Source organism: Podarcis filfolensis (assembly GCF_964270895.1).
Source record: "Podarcis filfolensis genome assembly, chromosome: 9".
Classification (NCBI taxonomy): Eukaryota; Metazoa; Chordata; class Lepidosauria; order Squamata; family Lacertidae; genus Podarcis; species Podarcis filfolensis.
The window spans coordinates 10,524,659-10,546,343 of NC_139610.1; positions in this window are offsets into that span (position 1 = coordinate 10,524,659).

Consider the following 21,685-nt stretch of genomic DNA (forward strand, 5'->3'; position numbering starts at 1 on the left):
TAACCCATAGTGCCACCCGCGTCCCAATTAGACAGTATTCACAGGCTATTGTTGCAGTTCCACCATGCTATGGGGTGGCTATGCCATTTTATTTTTGCCCCAATGGAATATTGTCAGGCTCTTACGCACTGCCAGCTGCTAGGCTCTTGGAAAGCACAGTAAGAGCATTTTAAAAAGAGGGTTGATTTTTTTAATATTAAGTGTACATTAATTTCACAGCACACAGCTATAGTCTTTCTGCCATCCTTCCCTCTTTATGCATACATGCATGTAATCTTTTTTTGCCACGGCGCTCCAAAGTTCATTACTTTGCAATGTTCTCACTCTCAGACGCTCCTCCTAGCAATGCTGGCGCAACACAATATACTCTGCCAATGTCAGCAAAGACTTTCCCCCACCACATGCTGTATAATCCAAGTCCTTTATCCTCCCCCACCCTCCTGATGCAGCCGGCTCATAATCACATGGCTGTAAGGAAATACAGATCTCAGGACTTTTCTTTTTTGCTGTATCCATTTATTTCAGATATTATATCAATGCTATTCGCACAGCTATAATTAGGACTGTCTCAGCACTTCCTAGAGGGCAGCGACTTAAGCCTAGATCCACTTCCTATTTGACAGGCACAAGCCTGTTAAGACCTCCTGTGAGGGGCTTGAGAGCTTTTAGGCTCAGACTTCAAGACTCCTAGTCCCATCGTATTAAAATTTGACCTCTTGACATCTGGAGGGATGGGGACCCCAGGGGAACAGGGAAGACCGTGTGTGCTGTCGTACAAAAAGAAAAAGTCAAAGGAGGAGTGTTCTTTTCCCAGTGGCAGTACAGTACTGATCACAAGTTATAGTCCTTAGAGCAGGGGTCAGCAAACTTTTTCAGTGTGGTGTAGTGGTTAAGAGAGGTAGATTCGTAATCTGGTGAACCGGGTTCGCTTCCGCGCTCCTCCACATGCAGCTGCTGGGTGACCTTGGGCTAGTCACACTTCTTTGAAGTCTCTCAGCCCCACTCACCTCACAGAGTGTTTGTTGTGGGGGAGGAAGGGAAAGGAGAATGTTAGCCGCTTTGAGACTCCTTCGGGTAGCGATAAAGCGGGATAGCAAATCCAAACTCCTCTTCTTCTTCTTTCAGCAGGGGGCCGGTTCACTGTCCCTCAGATCTTGTGGGGGGCTGGACTATATTTGGGAAGAAAAAAAATGAACAAATTCCTATGCCCCACAAATAACCCAGAGATACATTTTAAATAAAAGCGCACATTCTACTCATGTAAAAACACACTGATTCCTGGACCGTCCATGGGCTGGATTTAGAAGGTGATTGGGCCAGATCCAGCTCCCGGGCCTTAGTTTGCCTACCCATGCCTTAGTGGCTGCAGAAGCATCAAAGGAAGTGGAGATGAGAGGGATGAAGACCTTCTGATCAGCTGCTCAGTTTCTAATTCACTATACAGTGGTGCCTCGGGTTACATACGCTTCAGGTTACAGACTCCGCTAACCCAGAAATATTACCTCGGGTTAAGAACTTTGCTTCAGGATGAGAACAGAAATTGCGTAGCAGCGGTGCGGTGGCAGTGGGAGGCCCCATTAGCTAAAGTGGTACTTCAGGTTAAGAACAGTTTCAGGTTAAGAATGGACCTCCAGAACTAATTAAGTTCTTAACCCGAGGTACCACTGTACACGTGGAAGGAGTGGTGGCTGTTGCAAAGGGACCTGCTGGCTATCCACTTTGCGGGTCTTGGCAAACCATCCTTCACTGCCACACTGAAAGGTAGCTGCAGAACAGGAGTAGCTCATCCTTTTGCCTATTTTGGTTGCAGGTGAGCAAGCACACAAATTGGTGCCGTGTTTTAATAAGAGGTCTATTTATTGATTTTTCGCTGCCTTCCTGCCGCCCCGTGCAGAATAGGACGTGGCGTGTAAATACATGCATAGTTCCTCAAGACCTTCCTGCAACCAGAGTTGAATGTATGCAATCCTTTATAACAGAGCATATGCCCCACTGATCAGTTGTTTGGGAGAGGGGCAGGGGGATTGGATTGAACTTTCTCTCATGTTTTTTCATGTTGAAAGAGTTTGCAGGGAAGGATAGACGTGGGGATGGGTACATAAATGTACAAAGCCTTAATGGTAACCAGATGTGGGAGAATCCAGGAAAACGAGAGGAGAAGACTCCCTTGAAAAGACCCTGATGTCGGCAAAGATGGAGGACACAAGAAGGGGATGACAGAGGACGAGATGGTTGGACAGTGTTCTCGAAGCTACAAACATGAGTCTGACCAAACTGCAGGAGGCAGTGGAAGACAGGAGTGCCTGGCGTGCTCTGGTCCATGGGGTCACGAAGAGTCAGACACGACTAAAGGACTAAACAACAACCTAATGATAGGACCAGTCCTGCTGTTCTCCCACCTTTCTCTCACGTACATCTCTGGTACTCCTCAAACAAGCACCATTTCCTTATTCAAAACCCCTGTATTTACATTGCACTCCAATTCCAACTTCTTAATGATGGAGATAGAAACATAACTTCAAAGTACTATATTTTACAGAACAGGGTAGAAGGATTCTTTCTATTCTTAAACTTAGGCTGGAATCTTATAGGCACCTGGAACTGTTAAGAACAGTGGGACTTATTGAGTAAACACATATAAGATTACGCATATAAGAACTTAATTCATTCTGGAGATCCTTTCTTAACCTGAAACTGTTCTTAACCTGAGGTACCACTTTAGCTAATGGGGCCTCCTGCCACCGCCGCACGATTTCTCTTCTCATCCTGAAGCAAAGTTCATAACCCGAGGTACTATTTCTGGGTTAGTGGAGTCTGGAACCTGAAGCGTCTGTAACCTGAAGTCTGGAACCTGAGGTACCACTGTAATTGTAAGAAAACAATATTGGCTCTATGTGGCTGTGTAGTCGAGAAACGAGAATGGTCCAGCCTAGCGTTGGATCAACTACATAAACTCAAATCTTTCTGTAAAATGATTACAGTTAATCTGAAAGATGCAGCTAGACCCTCAAATATTAAACCAAACATTATTATCAGACCCACACTTCAGTTACAAAAATAAAAGGTAAGATGCCCAAGAATGAAATGGATTTCTGTTTTTAACTTTCGGAGAAGCTGCAAGCAGCCAACTCCTTCCTCGCTGAATAGAACCTTCTGATCTGGTTCTGTCATAATGGGAAACTGGTTTTAGTACATTCTAACCAGCCTATAAAGGGACGCGGGTGGCGCTGTGGGTAAAACCTCAGCGCCTAGGACTTGCCGATCACATGGTCGGCGGTTTGAATCCCCGCAGCGGGGTGCGCTCCCGTCGTTCGGTCCCAGCGCCTGCCAACCTAGCAGTTCGAAAGCACCCCCAGGTGCAAGTAGATAAATAGGGACCACTTACCAGCGGGAAGGTAAACGGCGTTCCGTTGCTGCACTGGCTCGCCAGATGCAGCTTGTCACGCTGGCCACGTGACCCGGAAGTGTCTGCGGACAGCGCTGGCTCCCGGCCTATAGAGTGAGATGAGCGCACAACCCTAGAGTCTGTCAAGACTGGCCCGTACGGGCAGGGGTACCTTTACCTTTAACCAGCCTATATGGAACTATGGTTTCCAATCCACAGTAATCCAAAGTCAGAAAAAATAGGGAACTATGGTTTGTTTAAAAGCCACAGCAGATACTTCTGATCGCCATCTTTTCCAATCTCCATAGTTACATCTTAACCAGCCTGTTGTTTGGCCAGGACCTTTCTTCCCCTCCTTTTGCAATCCTGGTTCCTCTTGCTATTTTTACTCACCCTCGGGAACTGCTGTACTTTCAGCCCCCTCACTAATACCAAATAACTAAGAACATGCTGCCATATAATGGTGCCCCAAACCTGGCAGATTAGGAGTGAACAAAATGTTAGAAGAAAATGCATGTAATAAAGCTCTGAGAAGGTTGAGAAGAAGAAGAAGAAGAAGAAGAAGAAGAAGAAGAAGAAGAAGAAGATGAAGAAGAAGAAGAAGAAGAAGAAGAAGAAGAAGAAGAAGAAGAAGAAGAAGAAGAAGAGGAGGAGGAAGAAGAAAAAACATATGATTCTGTAATTTTGAGTGGAGGAGCTGGGGGGGGGTGTGCTTAACTTTGCAGTCCTTTTAGCACCCATTTTCTTTCCACTCCTCAAAACTGCCGCACCGCAGCACCCTAAGGCTACACTTCGTTAAAATAATTGTCAGCTTCAAGCCTTTGTTACAGATAGTGTTTAATCTGCTCCCAATATACCCACCCAACACTGCCTCACATATATAATAGCAATTGTCTGTATTGTTCTGCTGTCTACAGGTTGATTTGCTGGGGGGGGGGGTTGTTTCTTTTTTTGGCATTAATGTGCAAGCTGGCAAAAGGACCCCCTCCTAAAAGGTTCCAGATGGAAATGGCCAACTTTTGATACCGAGCCATATTCCTTGGCATCCCTTTGAATCCACACTCGGAGTCATCTATCTCCCTGCCACAAACGTTGCCAACTGCCTTCTGTTCATGAACAGAATGGTGCTTTCCATGGACCGATGTTCCCCACAGCATCCAGCAAGGTAATCCCTCTGCCATCCCGACGAAAATGGATGCTGGCGTGGACTGAGGTGTTGATAAATACGTCCACACTTAAATTGGGATAACCTGGAGTAAGTAATTGCATCGGAAGAGCAAGGCGATTCTGGCAACATGCAATGATCAAATAAGGGGTGTGAACATGGAACCTGTGGCCAAGGTCAACCTTGCTTTAGCGTGAATGAGACTTGGGGACAATTCAGACATTGCTTGTTTCACTGCACTGTCAGGCAAGGAATGTCCTCTTTAATGTCAAAAGTACACTTAGGAAACATCACCTTGCCGACAAAGGTCCGTAAAGTTAAAGCTATGGTTTTCCCCGTAGTGATGTATGGAAGCGAGAGCTGGACCGTAAAGAAGGCTGATCGCCGAAGAATTGATGATTTTGAATTATGGTGCTGGAGGAGACTCTTGAGAGTCCCATGGACTGCAAGAAGATCAAACCTCTCCATTCTGAAAGAAATCAGCCCTGAGTGCTCACTGGAAGGACAGATCGTGAAGCTGAGGCTCCAATACTTTGGCCACCTCATGAGAAGAGAAGACTCCCTGGAAAAGACCCTGATGTTGGGAAAGATGGAGGGCACAAGGAGAAGGGGACGACAGAGGACGAGATGGTTGGACAGTGTTCTCGAAGCTACAAACATGAGTCTGACCAAACTGCGGGAGGCAGTGGAAGACAGGAGTGCCTGGCGTACTCTGGTCCATGGGGTCACGAAGAGTCGGACATGACTAAACGACTAAACAACAACACCACTTAGGAAAGAGCATGTCCACCAATCCTATGTCTCTGTGTCAGGGATTGGCTGGATGAGGAGAAGTGGTGAGGGCCTACCACCCAGGAGCCCCCCAGGGAGGACAGGGAAGATGAGGACTTAGGCCCTGGGTCTTGATGGTGAGACACCAGGGAAGAGGCTGGGGAATGGACAAACAAGCTGGATGGTGCTGGAAGCAGGAGGTTGGAGAGATCAAGGGGGATCAGAAGAAGGAGACGCATCCAGGACAGGGCTGGAAGCTGAGTGTCTCAGTGTGAGCGCAGATGCAGAAAGGGAGGAATCGGAGGATACACTTCCCATCATGCAGCAGGACAGTCTCTCTTTTTTTGCCATTTTTTTTTATTGATACAGCAAGAAAAAAGAAAAAACACAAATACAGTGGTACCTCAGGTTACATACTCTTCAGGTTACATACGCTTCAGGTTACATACGCTGACTCCGGGTTACATACATACAGATTCCTCTAACCCAGAAATAGTATCTCAGGTTAAGAACTTTGCTTCAGGATAAGAAGAGAAATCATGCTCTGGTGGTGCGGCGGCAGCAGGAGGCCCCATTAGTTAAAGCGGTGCTTCAGGTTAAGAACAGTTTCAGGTTAAGAACAGACCTCTGGAATGAATTAAGTACTTAACCCGAGGTACCACTGTACCAAATTACACACAGGAATAACCACAGACGCATAATTTTCTTAACAAACAATAAAACATAAATTGGTCTTAACACTAAAGACCCAACCTCCCGTCTACTCCGTATTTCGATTTCATATTACTTATTGCCAATACACACTTTTATCATAATTAAACTTTTTCTTAATATATCTAATTTCTTATATCTACCTTGCAACTATTATTGAAGTTCCTCGAATGCTGCAACAGAATTTAAACTACTATATTTATTTTTCAAATATTCTTTGAAAACCTCCCATTTTGAGACGAATTCTTGTTTTGATTTAGTCTTTATTTTTTCTGATAGACTGTCTAATTTGGCATATTCTGTCAGCTTTTGGATCCAATCTTGTATAGAGGGGATTTCATTACTCTTCCATTTGCAGCAGGACAGTCTCATTACTGCTAGCATTCCTCCTCTGACACCCCACTCTAAGAGAGTCCTACATGTTACTGAGGAAGAGGCCAGGCAGGCCCAGAAGGTGAGCTCAACCCCACATCACAATCTCCATCTATTGAGGAAGGCTCCAGGGTGAGAGGCTAGAGAGGAAAGTCCCTGCCAAAGTGGGGTATGAATAAATATTATATTTGATCCCTTAGATTTTCGAAGAAACGTTTAAGCTACACAAGCACACATACAATTCCCTGACACTGTGCTTTTGCTATTTGTCCACCTGACCCCATCAGTACTTAACTGGTGGAATAGTAATAAAGGTAAAGGGACACCTGACCATTAGGTCCAGTTGTGGCCAACTCTGGGGTTGTGGTGCTCATCTCGCTTTATTGGCTGAGGGAGCTGGCGTACAGCTTCCGGATCATGTGGCCAGCATGACTAAGCCGCTTCTGGCAAACCAGAGCAGTGCGCGGAAACGCCGTTTACCTTCCCGCTGGAGCAGTACCTATTTATCTACTTGCACTTTGACGTGCTTTCGAACTGCTAGGTTGGCAGAAGCAGGGACTGAGCAACGGGAGCTCACCCCGTGATGGGAATTTGAACCGCCGACCTTCTGATCGGCAAGCCCAAGCAACTCAGTGGTTTAGACCACAGCGCCACCCGTGTCCCTTAACTGGTGTAATAGACTCGGCAAATTAGAAGGCAAAAGCAAAAGGGAATGAATGAGAAAACCGAAAGTTGCTCCTCATACTATATATAAATTCAAATATGTGCAGATGTGGACGGCTCCAGTCTAATTCAAATAGGCTAAATAATGCACAATTGTGACAAGCCCAGAGTCTTTTCAGAACCCTGGACAGATCACCATAGAAAGGGTAGGCTGTCAAGTTTTCACCCACACAAGGAAAGCTGTTGCCTCAGCAGCTTGCAGACACCACCGAGGGTCCTTCTGTTGGCCTCACACCCTCAAGGACCTATATTTGCTCTTTAAAGGACGTTGGCCAATTCTGTGCCATTAGCTCCTACTTGGATGTGTGTCATCCAAGTCTGAGGAGTCCAACAAAGCAATATATTCCACAGCAACTCCAGATAAAGGCAGCAGTCACATTGGCCCTGGCCCTCAGAGCATCTTTTATAACACCAGTAGAACACCAAACAGGTAGAAGCCCGTTGATTTCAATGAGTAAAAAAATATCACTTGAGGACAGAAAAGAACTCTGCCCTGCTCTGTGAAGCAAGGCAAACACTTTCTACAACTGTTCATTCTGTCCCCAGGCTCAAGTTGTTCTTGAGAACATGGCAAAATAATTGTTGCTTAACCAATTAGTGTGATTTTCAATGCTTAGGCGAAAGGTCTGCATGAGAGCAAAATATGATGATCTTTGCGAGGAAAGCAATTGTGGATCTTGATGGGTACAAACTGCAGTCCTTTTACTCCACAGCAGCCCCAATGACTCGAACGGAACTCCTGAAATATATGCATTGTGGGGATTGCAGCCAATATAAATGTTGCCTACCTGCCTTATATTTTGGTGTGTGTTTTCTTTTTCAGTTTTTTAAGGTCAGGTTTTGAATCTGCACCTTTTGCCTTTCCATGAATAATTAAGCCAGCAGTGCCGAATGTTTGCCAGGTCAAATGTCTTTCTGCTGGGAGACATTGTTCTGTTCCGTTTTCAAGCTTAACACCGTTCCGAAATCCATTTATTAAACCTTCCCACTCAGCCCTTTATGTGAAAAGATGCCTAGTCATCTGTTTAACACCGGTACTACAAGCACACACACACACACACACACACACACACACACACACACACTTTTCCTAGGACTGAACGCCTGGGCAGTTCTGAAAAGCCAGGTAGCCCAGTCCCCAGCTGGGGGTTTTATTTGTTTGTTGAATTTTGTATCCTGCCATTCCTTCTAAAGGAGCCCAGGCCGGCAAACATCGAAATGGTAAAAGAATGCAATTTAAAAATGAACTTTAAAACATTTAAATACAATTTCAAGCCATTAACAAAACATGGATTGATTGATTGATTGATTGATATACCGCCCTATACCTGGGGATCTCAGGGTGGTTCATGGAATAAAATCAAGATATAAAACCACAAAATACATAATAAAAATAAAAACAACAACCCAATAGCCCCCCCACCCCCCCAAAAATACATTTTAAAAGGGCATAGGATGTCAGTCAAATGAACCAAAGGCCTGGTTAAAAAGGAATGTTTTTGCCTGGTGCCTAAAGGTGTATAACGAAGGCGCCAGGCGAACTTCCCTGGGGAGAGCATTCCACAGATGGGGAGCCACTGCAGAGAAGGCCCTGTTCTCATGTTGCCACCCTCCGGATCTCTTGAGGAGTAGGCACACAAAGGAGGGCCTCGGAAGATGATCTCTGGGCCCAAGTAGGTTCATATACAAAGAGGCAGTCCTTGATGTATTGCGGTCCTGAGCCGTTTAAGGCTTTATAGGTCAAAACCAGCACTTTGAATTTAAAAGTAATTGCATACCCTCACAATTTTTTCACAGTTGCTATGGACAGTATGTATTAATCATCAAATGCCTGGATAGCACAGGATTGTTTTAAAATTTCTTCAGAAAGGGCATTCCACAAACTAGGGCGCCACCACCGAAAAGGCTCTGTCGTGTGTCAGTGCCAACCAGAAGCCAGAGGCAGTGGCACAAACAAGGCTTCCCTTGCTGATGGCAGGGCCAGAGATGGTTGATACTGAGAGAAGCACTACCTCAGGTCTTTGGGCCCCGAGCGATTTAGGGCCTTGCATGCTACTACTAACACCTTGAATTGCATTCAGTGGCTCACTAGCAGCAGATGCAGTAGTAATTAGGGAGAACAGTAGCCCTAAACAGAACAGAAAGAAAAGACGAATATTTGTACATCCCTGCATTTTGTGGAAGAATTACAAGGAAATTGCTAGTTTCTAGCAAACAACACAAAACACAAAACAGGAGGCTATTCAGAACATAGCTATTGTAGGGAAAGATCTGCCAAAAAAGCTGAAAAACATCTTCACGTATGCAACAACGGCCGCGAGAGTTTTAATAGCACAAGGATGGAAGACTGAAAAAACCCCAACTAAAGAATCATGGCAAGAAAAATTGATGGCCTATGCAGAACTGGCAAAACTGACATACAAGGATAACTGTGACTTTAAAGATGAATGGGAACCCTTTACAAAGTATTTGAAGACGCAACAAAGCGAACTGTACTCCTTGGCTGGTTTTGAATAAACATTCACAAACTTTTTATTGATAATAATCAGCTAAATAGTTTGAGGATCTATACAACTGTGTAACATGCAGAAAACAGCATTTTTAGAGAAATCAAAGACTGGGACTGAGGGAAGTCGGGGGATGGGGGTGGGTGGGTTCTGTGGGGGGAGGGAGGGGAGGGAGGAGAAATGGAGGGGAAATAAGGATGATATGTTTCTCATGACTGTCATGACTCATGACTGTCAGTAGTTTCAAACACACAGAGCACATGGGATTCTCCCTTGGAAAATAAAATACTGCTGTACTGCAAAAAAAAAAAGGGGGGGGGGAGAACATAGCTATTGTTCAGAATATTACAAAGTATAAAATAGTAAATGGAACAAAATATCCCACCCTTTTTCCTTATACAATTTAACATTGAATGAATATCTACAAGTGGGCATTTGAATATAGGTACGATTGTTGTCCCTTCTCAGTACTGGAATCTGAAAAAAATGTTCCTCAGGCCATGGGTGTAGGCCTTTCGTGGGGAGGGGGGGCAGAATCTCAGTTAACTATTTTTATTTATTTTTATTTATTTTCATTTATTGGGGCGCAGCTGTCCCTCCCTGCCCCCCCTTGGCTACGCCCATGCTTCAGGCTCATCTGAATGGAAATGTACCACAAGCAGTACAGATAAAATCATGCCAGAGGACTCAAAAAAGCAAGCCAAGCTACACAGTCGGGGGGAGTGTCTTATGCTGTACCTAGTCCATTTGAATAAACAGCTCCGAGTAAGCACAGTTTGTAAAAGTAAAGGGGGAAAGGGGAAATTATTTTGGTTTATTCCTCGGTACAGAAAATTTTGGGGAAAAGAGCATGATACATGGGGTGAAAGCCATGATAAATCATCTATAAGTTTTGCGCTTTCCCTTTTTGCACGCTGCACAGCCCTCAGGAGCATAAGTTAATGTTCCAGTAAGATGAAAAAGAGAGTTTTGTAGCTGGTGCCACCTACCTTCTCGCTGAATATCAATGTCATTTATTTTACCTGACACGCTTACACAAATATGTTAAACTTCAAGAAAATTAGCTTTTCATCTTGCTCACGGAAGGTGGATTTCAGCTTTGGAAAGAAATCAGGGAACAATTCTTTATTTGTTCGAAAGCAGCTAACAAAATAAAGCGAGGCTGTGAATAGACCTATTGATCAAAGTTATTTTGATTGCATAGGCAGGATTGGGTTTGCGTTTCGTCTTCTCCCCGGCCCACCCTTGTTTCTCTCTTCCCCCTCCTCAGTTTCCTTTAATGATCATGAAAAGTGAAATATTGACTGAAACCATAGACAATGCACAGCACATGCAAAGGCCACTATCAACTTTCACAGTTATGCACATGTTAGGTTCAATTGAAATCAATGAGGCTTAAGCAAACTTTCCTCTGCGAACAGATGCAGCTGCCTTGGGCCAGACGTACACCAGACAAGCACAGTGGTACCTCTGGTTGTGAATGGGATCCGTTCCGGAGGCCTGTTCACAACATGAAAAGAACGCAACCCGCAGCAGTGTGTCTGCACATGTGTGGGTTGTGATTCGCCGCTTCTGCGCATGTGTGTGATGTTATTTTGTGCTTCTGCGCATGCATGAGCGGCAAAACCCAGAAGTAACCCTTTTTGGTACTTCCAGGTTGCCGCAGGACGTAACCTGAAAGAACGTAACATGAAGTGGACATAACATGAGGTATGAGATTTTGCCAAAGGTAAAGGTAAAGGGACCCCTGACAGTTAAGTCCAGTCACGAACGACTCTGGGGTTGCAGTGCTCATCTCGCTTTACTGGTTGAGGGAGCCGGCGTTTGTCCACAGACAGCTTCCAGCATGACTAAGCCACTTCTGGCGAGCCAGAACAGCACACGGAAATGCCGTTTACCTTCCCGCCAGAGTGGTACCTATTTATCTACTTGCACTTTGACGTGCTTTTGAACTGCTAGGTTGGCAGGAGCAGGGATCAAACAACGGGAGCTCACCCCATCGCGGAGATTTGAACCGCCGACCTTCTGATAGGCAAGTCCTAGGCTCTGTGGTTTAGACCACAGGGCCACCCGCGTGGTACCTTGCCAAAGATATGTCACCACATTATTGGTTGATGCGCTGAATGGTGATGGTACAACACAGGTAAGTTTTAATGCACACTGCAGAGGGGATGTATAATGGTACCTCAGGTTACATACGCTTCAGATTACAGACTCTGCTAACCCAGAAATAGTGCTTCAGGTTAAGAATTTTGCTTCAGGATGAGAACAGAAATTGTGCTACGGTGGTGCGGCGGCGGCAGGAGGCACCATTAGCTAAAGTGGTGCTTCAGGTTAAGAACAGTTTCAGGTTAAGAACAGACCTCCAGAACGAATTACCGGTAAGTACTTAACCTGAGGTACCACTGTACTTGACTCAGTATGTTGGATTAGTATAGTTCTGCGTTTATACGGAGCCAGGCCCAGCATGCATTTGATGTCATGCTATGTCTGTCATGTCAGCTGAGAAGACAGGCTGACACTTGTCTTGAAAGAATGTACTTTGAGTCTTCTTTTAATGTTACAACTGTATCCTCCAGAAAAACTCCGAGCAGCTGTTATCTAAGTAATTGTCATTATGTATTTCTGCAAAGACCCGACATTGCAATGTTTGGAATCTCTCTGATTTCTGACAAATTCTACAAGCGGTGCTTTCCCTCGGTTTTCTGACTAGGACAAAAGTTTAACACCCCTTATCAAAACCAATGGCATGCAAAAAGCCGATTTAAGCATTGTCTGGGAAAACACTGTAACAGCCATCATTTCAAAGTCTGCTCGAGCACAACACCGTTCGGGGAACTTATGAGAAGATATGGAGCTCATTTCCTGAAAGCTACCTACTTTCAGTGGGTTTTATGCATTGCTTGTTATGTCAGATCCTTCCTACACTCTCTCTTTCCCCCTTGAATTGTAGAATTGGAAGGGACCCCGTGGGTCATCTAGTCCAACCCCCTGCAGTGCAGGAATACGCAGGTGGCCCGTATGGGGAATCAAACCCACAACCTTGGCAGCATCTCCCCCCCACACCACCTTTGTGTTATTTTGCGAACCAGTCTCAACCAACCTGTCTCCAGATACAATCAACTTCTGATTTTTAGACGTATTTCTTCTCCCAGCATGATCATTCTGTGGAGGAAAGCAGCCAAGATGAGAAATAATAATAATAATAATAATAATAATAATAATAATAATAATAATAATTTATACCCCGCCTTCCCTGGCCAGAGCCAGGCTCAGGGTGGCTAACACCAATAAAATCACAGTAAAAACATAATTGGGGGGGGGGGAACCAATTTAAATTACAGGTTAAAATGCAATTTAAAATGCAGCCTCATTTTAAAAGTAGCCGATAAATCAAGACCATAATGGGAGAGAAACATAAGGGTCAGACTGAGTCCAAACCAAAGGCCTGGTGGAGCAGCTCTGTCTTGCAGGCCCTGCGGAAAGGTGTCAAGTCCCACAGGGCCCTAGTCTCTTGTGACAGAGCGTTCCACCACGTCGGGGCCAGTGCTGAAAAGGCCCTGGCCCTTGTTGAAACCAATCTAACCTCCTTGAGGCTTGGGACCTCCAAAGTGTTGTTATTTATGGACCTTGAGGTCCTCCGCGGGGCATACCAGGAGAGGCGGTCCCGTAGGTATGTGGGTCCTAGGCTGCATAGGGCTTTAAAGGTCAAAACCAGAACCAGAAAGGACAATAATCACTGAGCTATGGTCACCTGGATGGTTATTCCTGTTACTGTGGTGTCTGGATATTATTCTTATTTGTTTCCTTCATAAAGGACTGCTTGGTTTTACATCTGTACATTTTCCTGTTAATAATAATAATAATAATAATAATAATAATAATAATAATAATAAATACTTGCAGACACAAACAGGGACTCCAGTTACCAAGGGGACAGGTATCCCATCTGTTTTGGACTGCATGTCATTATTCCTCTATGTTTCCCGTTATTAGAAGGCACAGCAGCAAAGAAGAAGAAGCTGCAGAATACTGCAGAATATCATAAAATATATTATATTGGGGGGTTGTTTTGTTTTTGCTATTCAGCCTATCACTCTTCCTTGGAGATGATCTTATCAGGATGATCTTATCCTGGCAGGTGAAGCTTTATTCAGTCAAGACAGCACCCGCCACTGTACCTAAGAGCAACAGGCTAGCTTAACACAACACAGAGATCTGTCTGATGGTCAGGCTGGTCCTGAAGGCAAGGCAAGGTGCCAGGGTCTCATGGGCAGACTGGAGGTTCACTGGGTTTGGGACAAGGACTTTGGATCTTGTTGTTGTTTAGTCGTTTAGTCGTGTCCGTCTCTTCATGACCCCCTGGACCAGAGCACGCCAGGCACTTCTGTCCTCCACTGCCTCCCGCAGTTTGGTCAAACTCATGCTGGTAGCTTCAAGCACACTGTCCAACCATCTCATCCTCTGTCGTCCCCTTCTCCTTGTGCCCTCAATCTTCCCCAACATCAGGGTCTTTTCCAGGGAGTCTTCTCTTCTCATGCGGTGGCCAAAGTATTGGAGCCTCAGCTTCAGGATCTGTCCCTCCAGTGAGCACTCAGGACTGGTTTTCTTAAGAATGGAGAGGTTTGATCTTCTTGCAGCCCATGGGACTCGCAAGTGTCTCCTCCAGCACCATAATTCAAAAGCATCAATTCTTCAACGATCAGCCTTCTTTATGGTCCAGCTCTCACTTCCATACATCACTACTGGGAAAACCATAGCTTTTACTATACGGACCTTTGTTGGCAAGGTGATGTCTCTGTTTTTTAAGATGCTGTCTAGGTTTGTCATTGCTTTTCTCCCAAGAAGCAGGCAGTCTTTTAATTTCGTGACTGCTGTCACCATCTGCAGTGATTATAGAGCCCAAGAAAGTAAAATCTCTCACTGCCTCCATTTCTTCCCCTTCTATTTGCCAGGAGGTGATGGGCCCAGTGGCCATGATCTTCGTTTTTTTGATGTTGAGCTTCAGACCATCTTTTGCGCTCTCCTCTTTCACCCTCATTAAAAGGTTCTTTAATTCCTCCTCACTTTCTGCCATCAAGGTTGTGTCATCTGCATATCTGAGGTTGTTGATATTGGGCACTTAATGACATCACCAGGTGCACAACACGGTCCAAATTATTTTACGGGTTTTCTGGAAAATACGTTGCATGTACTGTAATGGTGTGGTTTTCTGCCAACAGCAGAGTCCAGAAATGGGGCTTATTAATATATAGGACTCAGCAGAACCTCAGGTTCCTTGGCTAAAACGACCAAAGGCTCATCCGTAACAACGATGGTAGGCTGGTGACAAAATACAAGAAAATACTGTCGCAAAAAAATATTCAGCCTAAAATAGAGAGAAAACACACTTTTAATTTTAATTCTCTCGGTGATGGCTGCAATAATCACACTCCGCCACTTAGGGAAGTTATTATTAATATAATGCAGATGGTCCGATCCTGTATAACACCTGGGTTGTTATCATTACGCACAAGCCAAGATAAACCACAGCTTAGCATTGCCAAGCATGCCCACTTAATGTGTCAAGATGTATCTCTTCAGCTATGAAGCAGTTAACATATACAAAGCATCCATAATTAGCCTTCGTATTAACTTGCAATTAAGGGGAGTGAGAAATGTACACACCACCCCTGATGCTATTATATCAGTCTTTTTGGTTGGCAGATCAACATGACCGTTGTGTGTCCTTGTCTAGGGAGCCAGCTGTCTCTGTTCGGGAGAAATCATTCTTCTTTGCTGTGTCGCTCCATGCTCTTAAAATCATCTATCAATTTCTGCATATAGAGCAGTGGCCAGTTGTAGAAGAATCCTGTCTTCCCCCCTAAGACCCTTGGGCAGTTTAAAATTATGCATTGAAATTTATGTCCAAAGCATGCTTTAAACTTTTATTATTATTATTACAAGCAATAGTTTTTCAGGGACTTGTATAAAGTTGGTGTGACGGCCATGGCTGCCCTTTATTTTTAATGCGTATCTTAGCTTCTTCTTCTTTTTAACTTTATTTTCTGTAGTTTAGTATATATTTTTTATTGTATTGTGATTTTATATTGTCATAAGCTGCCCTGAGCAGTGAGTGTATCAGGCAGCGAAGGGGTAGAACAGAAATTTCAGATATATGTGGGGTAAAAATGTGGTGTATGGGGAGATAGGGGAGAGGGTGGGGGACACATCCTTCTCTTTCTGGGGCAGTTTGTCCACCTTTCGTTCCCACCCTGCACGCAACTCTTACCTGTGGCTTCGAGAAGCTGTCAGCTGGCAACAACAGCCATCATCATCATCATCATCATCATCATCATCATCATCATAATTTATTATATATACCCTGCCCATCTGGCTGGGTTTCCTCAGCCACTCTGGGCGGCTTCCAACAAAAGATTAAAAGTACATTAAAACATCAGTCATAAAAAACTTCCCTAAACAGGGCTGTCTTCAGATCTCTTCCAAACGTCAGATAATTGTTTATCTCCTTGACATCTGATGGGAGGGCGTTCCACAGGGTGGGCGCCACTACTGAGAAGGCTCTCTGCCTGGTTCCCTGTAACCTCACTTCTCGCAGTGAGGGAACTGCCAGAAGGCCCTCAGCGCTGGACCTCAGTGTCCGGGCTGAACGATGGGGGTGGAGACGCTCCTTCAGGTACACTGGGCCGAGACTGTTTAGGGCTTTAAAGGTCAGCACCAACACTTTGAATTGTGCCTGGAAACGTATTGGGAGCCAATGTAGGTCTTTCAAGAGAGGTGTTAGAGTTGATGTTGATGTTATCCCACTACTTGCCTATCACTTTTCTGGTGGCAGGTATTGTTGGTATCCCACCGCTCCACCACCACTTTTGTGGCGATCACACAGGGTCCCCGGATGTTTGATGGTCTATTGACCCTGTGCCACCACTGTAATTGCGTTCTTCGCTGCCACCACCCCGTTTCTCACGGGTACACACGGAGTCCAGTCAGTTGTTAACATTAACAAATAATCAAGTTTATTTTATAGGCATGAACAAGCTTATGGTTTCAGTTAATTTTTCTTGGCAGTTTCTTAATCTTAGTTCCTTAACTGTCCTATTCGTTCCTAACGACTTCAAACTGATTATCTCAACTAACTATCTGACTCCACCTACCAGTAGCACCTTAAAGACCAACTAAGTTAGTTCTTGGTATGAGCTTTCGTGTGCATGCACACTTCTTCAGATAGTGTGCATTTCGTTGCATGCACACGAAAGCTCATACCAAGAACTAACTTAGTTGGTCTTTAAGGTGCTACTGGAAGGGAAAAAAAATTTTTTTGTTTTGACTATGGCAGACCAACACGGCTACCTATCTGTAACTGACTCCACCTAACAATTCCTTCTCACTCTCTCACAACACAACTCGACCAACCCACAGACTATTCCTCCCTCTTCCTTCTCCAACTCCCAACTCTCAACTAATTTCCATACAACACCCACTCTAACTCTAACTCCCCCTATCAGTTTCCACTGGCCAATCACATCACACTCATTTTAACCCTTTCCTTATGACCCACCTAGGAGGCAAACGCCACAGTCTGCTCAGAGGATATCATTTGCACTTTCTCAGGTTACATACGTCCATTCTTTTTCAGGTTTTGTAGATTCTTAAGTCCTTCAAAATCACTCTGTGTTGTTGCAGAGTCTAGCGGTGAATCTGCTAGATTCTACCAGGCTCCATCCATGGTCCACAAATTCTGCCCTGATCTGTTAGGTCCTCCACTTGTCTTACCATTGTGTACCTTGACACTGCCGATGGCCTTCCCAGCTTTGGCCCGCTCTGTCCCCAATCCCCAACCCTCCCAGAGGGTCTGTATTTTCTAAATCTAAAGCTGGCTTCCTAGACAGAAAGTATTAAACCATTACACCTGATCCCTGCAATTGCAGCCATCTGGACTTGCTGTTAGTTGGCAGAATTTTATTTTCTCTTGATTTTAATTGTAACAGTCCTAGGCTCCCAGACCTTTCATACAGGTTACCCAGCAGGTATTTAGTATTCATCAAGAGTTCAGTTGCCATTTAGCTTTGAGGCTTGTTTTTTAAACCTCACCATGACACCGGAGAATTTGCGTACTTGCTGAGTAAAATGCCACAGAGTCTCTAACTTCCACCTGGGTAGCCACCAGAGGCAAACAGAAAGGACCTTGGGTTTAATGTCTCATCTGAGGGAACGTTACAATGTGTAGCCTTCATTATTCATAGCAGAAAAGGCCTTTGTCTTGGTCAAACAGGTTTAATGTGTTTTCTATGCTACATAAATTCAAACTTGATGGTTCATTTATTTGTTGGATTGCTGCTTTTATTCAATCTAAACTAAGCCCTGGGATTTACTAATAATAACTTGTGTTCTGTCCCCTTGCTTGTTTGAGAAAGACAGGAGTCTAGTTTGTCCACCTCCTCTTCCATTGTCTGTGTTAAAGTTTGAGGCATTGATGTTTCAGGGACCTCTGTTGACAGAACTAGCAAGAAAAACAGTGTTCAGTTTGTAGATAATTTTTGTTTTGTTCTAGTGTACAAAGACGTGGCATTATATTACTGATATGACTGCCTTCCTCTGAAAGGATTCTGTGTGGAAATGGGGGAAAAAGGTGCTCTGGAATATGTTGTACCAGAATGCAAGATAGCAAGCTACTGTAAACATCCCATGTAGCATAGAAATGGCAAACAAGCATATCGGGAGAAGAAGTTGTTTATTGTTTTCACAAGCTTTTCTGTTCTGCTCAGGATTAACAAAGCTTTAAACATGGCTGGCCAAGTTTATCAAATTATCAAAGTTTTAAACCTGACTGGCCATGTTCCCCCCTCCCCTGTACTCAACTTTCAGTGGCTAAACTTGTTTTTGTTTTTGTTTAAACTTAATCACCTTATTATAGCAAAGGTATTTAAAAAAGGGCAAGCATCCAAACACATTTGGATAAGCAGTAGTTTAAAGCTTAGTTTTGGTTGGGTATAAAGATAAAGGACCCCTGGACGCGGGTGGCGCTGTGGGACAAGGGTGGTGCTGTGGTCTAAACCACAGAGCCTTGGGCTTACGGTCAGAAGGTTGGTGGTTCGAATCCCCGCAACTGGGTGAGCTCCTGTTGCTCAGTCCCAGCTCCTGCCAACCTAGCAGTTCAAAAGCATGTCAAAGTGCAAGTAGATAAATAGGTACCACTCTGGTGGGAAGGTAAATGGCATTTCTGTGCGCTGCTCTGGTTTGCCAGAAGCAGCTTAGTCGGAAGCTATATGCCGGCTCCCTCAGCCAGTAAAGTGAAATGAGTGCTGCAACCCCAGAGTTGTCCGCGACTGGACCTAACAGTCAGGGGTCCCTTTACCTTTATAGAACCACTGACAGTTAAGTCCAGTCGTGAACAACTCTGAGGTTGCGGCGCTCACCTCGCTTTACTGGCCAAGGGAGCTGACGTTTGTCTGCAGACAGTTTTTCTGGGTCATGTGGCCAGCAAGACTAAGCCTGAGATGCAAATCTTACAAATAAAGTAATCACAAGAGCAAGTCAAATCTCTCTCGCTTGAGCATCTAGCTAATATCTATACAGCGGTATACGCTACAACTTCAGCAAACATTCTGGATTTGCTAAAGAAATGTTGGATAAAAGTCAGTGGGCTTCATTCTGTCGCAGATCATGCTAGGTTTTTATAATGGTCTCTTCTGGTTTTTTTTAATCTATAAAAACATTTTACTGAAACTACTAATAGTAGCTTTCAAAATATGAGAATGACATACCAAATGCTAAACATTCAGAACACATTGCACACATTGTTTGGCTTGTCTGGAAGATATTATATGCTTATAATAATGGAATGTGTAATGAATGTACCTGAAGGATAGATCACGTATAATGTGCACTCTTATTTTGTTCCGGCCGGCATGTTTTCAATAGTGCCTAGAAAAAAATATGATTTGTTTTCTACTCTGTGCAAATTTTATACTAATTCCAGACTCATATTCCCATCATGGCAACTCAAAAGGAAAGAAAGTACCAAGGCTGTAGCTATCAGGAGATTGCCCTCAGATTTATGCAAACTCCAACCCATCCTTTCTCCCATACATCTTTCCCCACATGGCATGCCTTCTGTTTCTTTACGAGATTCTTGTACACAAATTAAATCACGGCTTCCTCATCAGAAGTTGTTCTTTTCCATTCAGCTTGAGAGCTGTCTAAATTTTTTGTATTTTGTTTTTCAAAATATAAATAAAGATTTGCAAGGTCAAAGCTTTTCTATTAGCTTTCAATGGGGCCTCTGATTTTATCCAAAGCGAGTGCTGCCATTATTAGCCCTCATGATCAAGAAAGTCAGGAACTTCCTAAGGCCCAAGACTAACTCAGAAACCAACCGGACCAGGGCTGGAGGATCCAGATAGAGAGAATGAAGGATGAGGATGGAGTCAGTAGCATTAAATGGTCAGGTAGTGCCACATCAGTCCAGAATAAGGCATTGCCGCAAACCCTGGTGTGTTCATTTATTTATAAAGAAAATTTCAGTGTGGTGTAGTGGTTAAGAGCGGTAGATTCGTAATCTGGGGAACCGGGTTTGCGTCTCTGCTCCTCCACATGCAGCTGCTAGGTGACCTTGGGCTGGTCACACTTCTCTGAAGTCTCTCAGCCCCACTCACCTCACAGAGTGTTTGTTGTGGGGGAGGAAGGGAAAGGTGAATGTTAGCTGCTTTGAGACTCCTTCGGGTAGTGATAAAACGGGATATCAAATCCAAACTCTTCTTCTTCTTCTTCTTCTTCTTCTTCTTCTTCTTCTTCTTCTTCTTCTTCTTCTTCTTCTTCTTCTTCTTACCTGCCTTCATCACAAGGTCCCAGGATAGGATATACAATTATAAAAACAAAAGCAAAAGAGGTGGGTCCCACGAACAGGCCATTTGAAAAAGGAAGTGCTCAGTCTCCAGCTGTCATGGAAACAATGTTCTGCTGCAGTACATCAGGATTTCACCTTCATGCATGCCAGAAACATGGCCACCCATTCAGTACCATGGCTTTGAAAAGGCAGACTTTTTAGCTTCCTTAATATCACATAACTAGTGCAAGTGAAGCTTCCAGCAAGAATTATTCCTGTTGACAAAATAAGGGGGGGAAAGATGAATAATAATCCTCTAATAAAAACATCCAATCCGTATCTGGTTTCTACAGAGCACTTTATAACCTTATAATCCCCAGTTTTAATAATATCAGTAGGCTTTTGGGTATCAAACCAGTGAGTGACAAATAGATGACAGCTCACGGGAGGGAACTGTGTGCGTTGGGGATGAAATTTCACTTTGTTACTAGCCAACAAGAGAACAGCTTCAAAAGAGAGTGCTTTTATTCTTCTTTGTAGCTATTTTTAGGCTGCATTCTAAGCTGAAGGCCTTAACTTCTCCAGATTCATTAGAACATCCTCTCCTGTGATCTTATGCTACTGCCTACCTCCCACTTTGCCGACTTTCTCTGTCACAGGCATTCCAGTAACAAGTCCCTAGTAGCAGATGGTCCCAGTCTCTTTTCCTGTGCAGTTTCCAGAACAGCTCATTTCATCCTGTTTAACCAGACTTGCAGACAATGTGCCCCCCCCCGAAAAAAACCCCTGAACTTGCAGAAACCACAGCATTAACCCAGTTTCCTAAAAGCAGGCATGTTCCGTTCTGATGAAATGTGGCAGTCCTTCAAATCTCACTACAGTGGTACCTCGGGTTACATATGCTTCAGGTTACATACGCTTCAGGTTACAGACGCCGCTAACCCAGAAATATTGCTTCAGGTTAAGAACTTTGCTTCAGGATGAGAACAGAAATCATGCTCTGGCGGCGCGGCAGCAGCAGGAGGCCCCATTAGCTAAAGTGGTGCTTCAGGTTAAGAACAGTTTCAGGTTAAGTACAGACCTCCAGAACGAATTAAGTACTTAACCCAAGGTACCACTGTAAATCTAATGAGATACTTTCAGCAATAACCTTTGCAAGTACAAGAACTGTAAACTGTTTAAGTAATTCAGTTAAGGATGAGGTTGATATAAGGCCGCACTGTTGT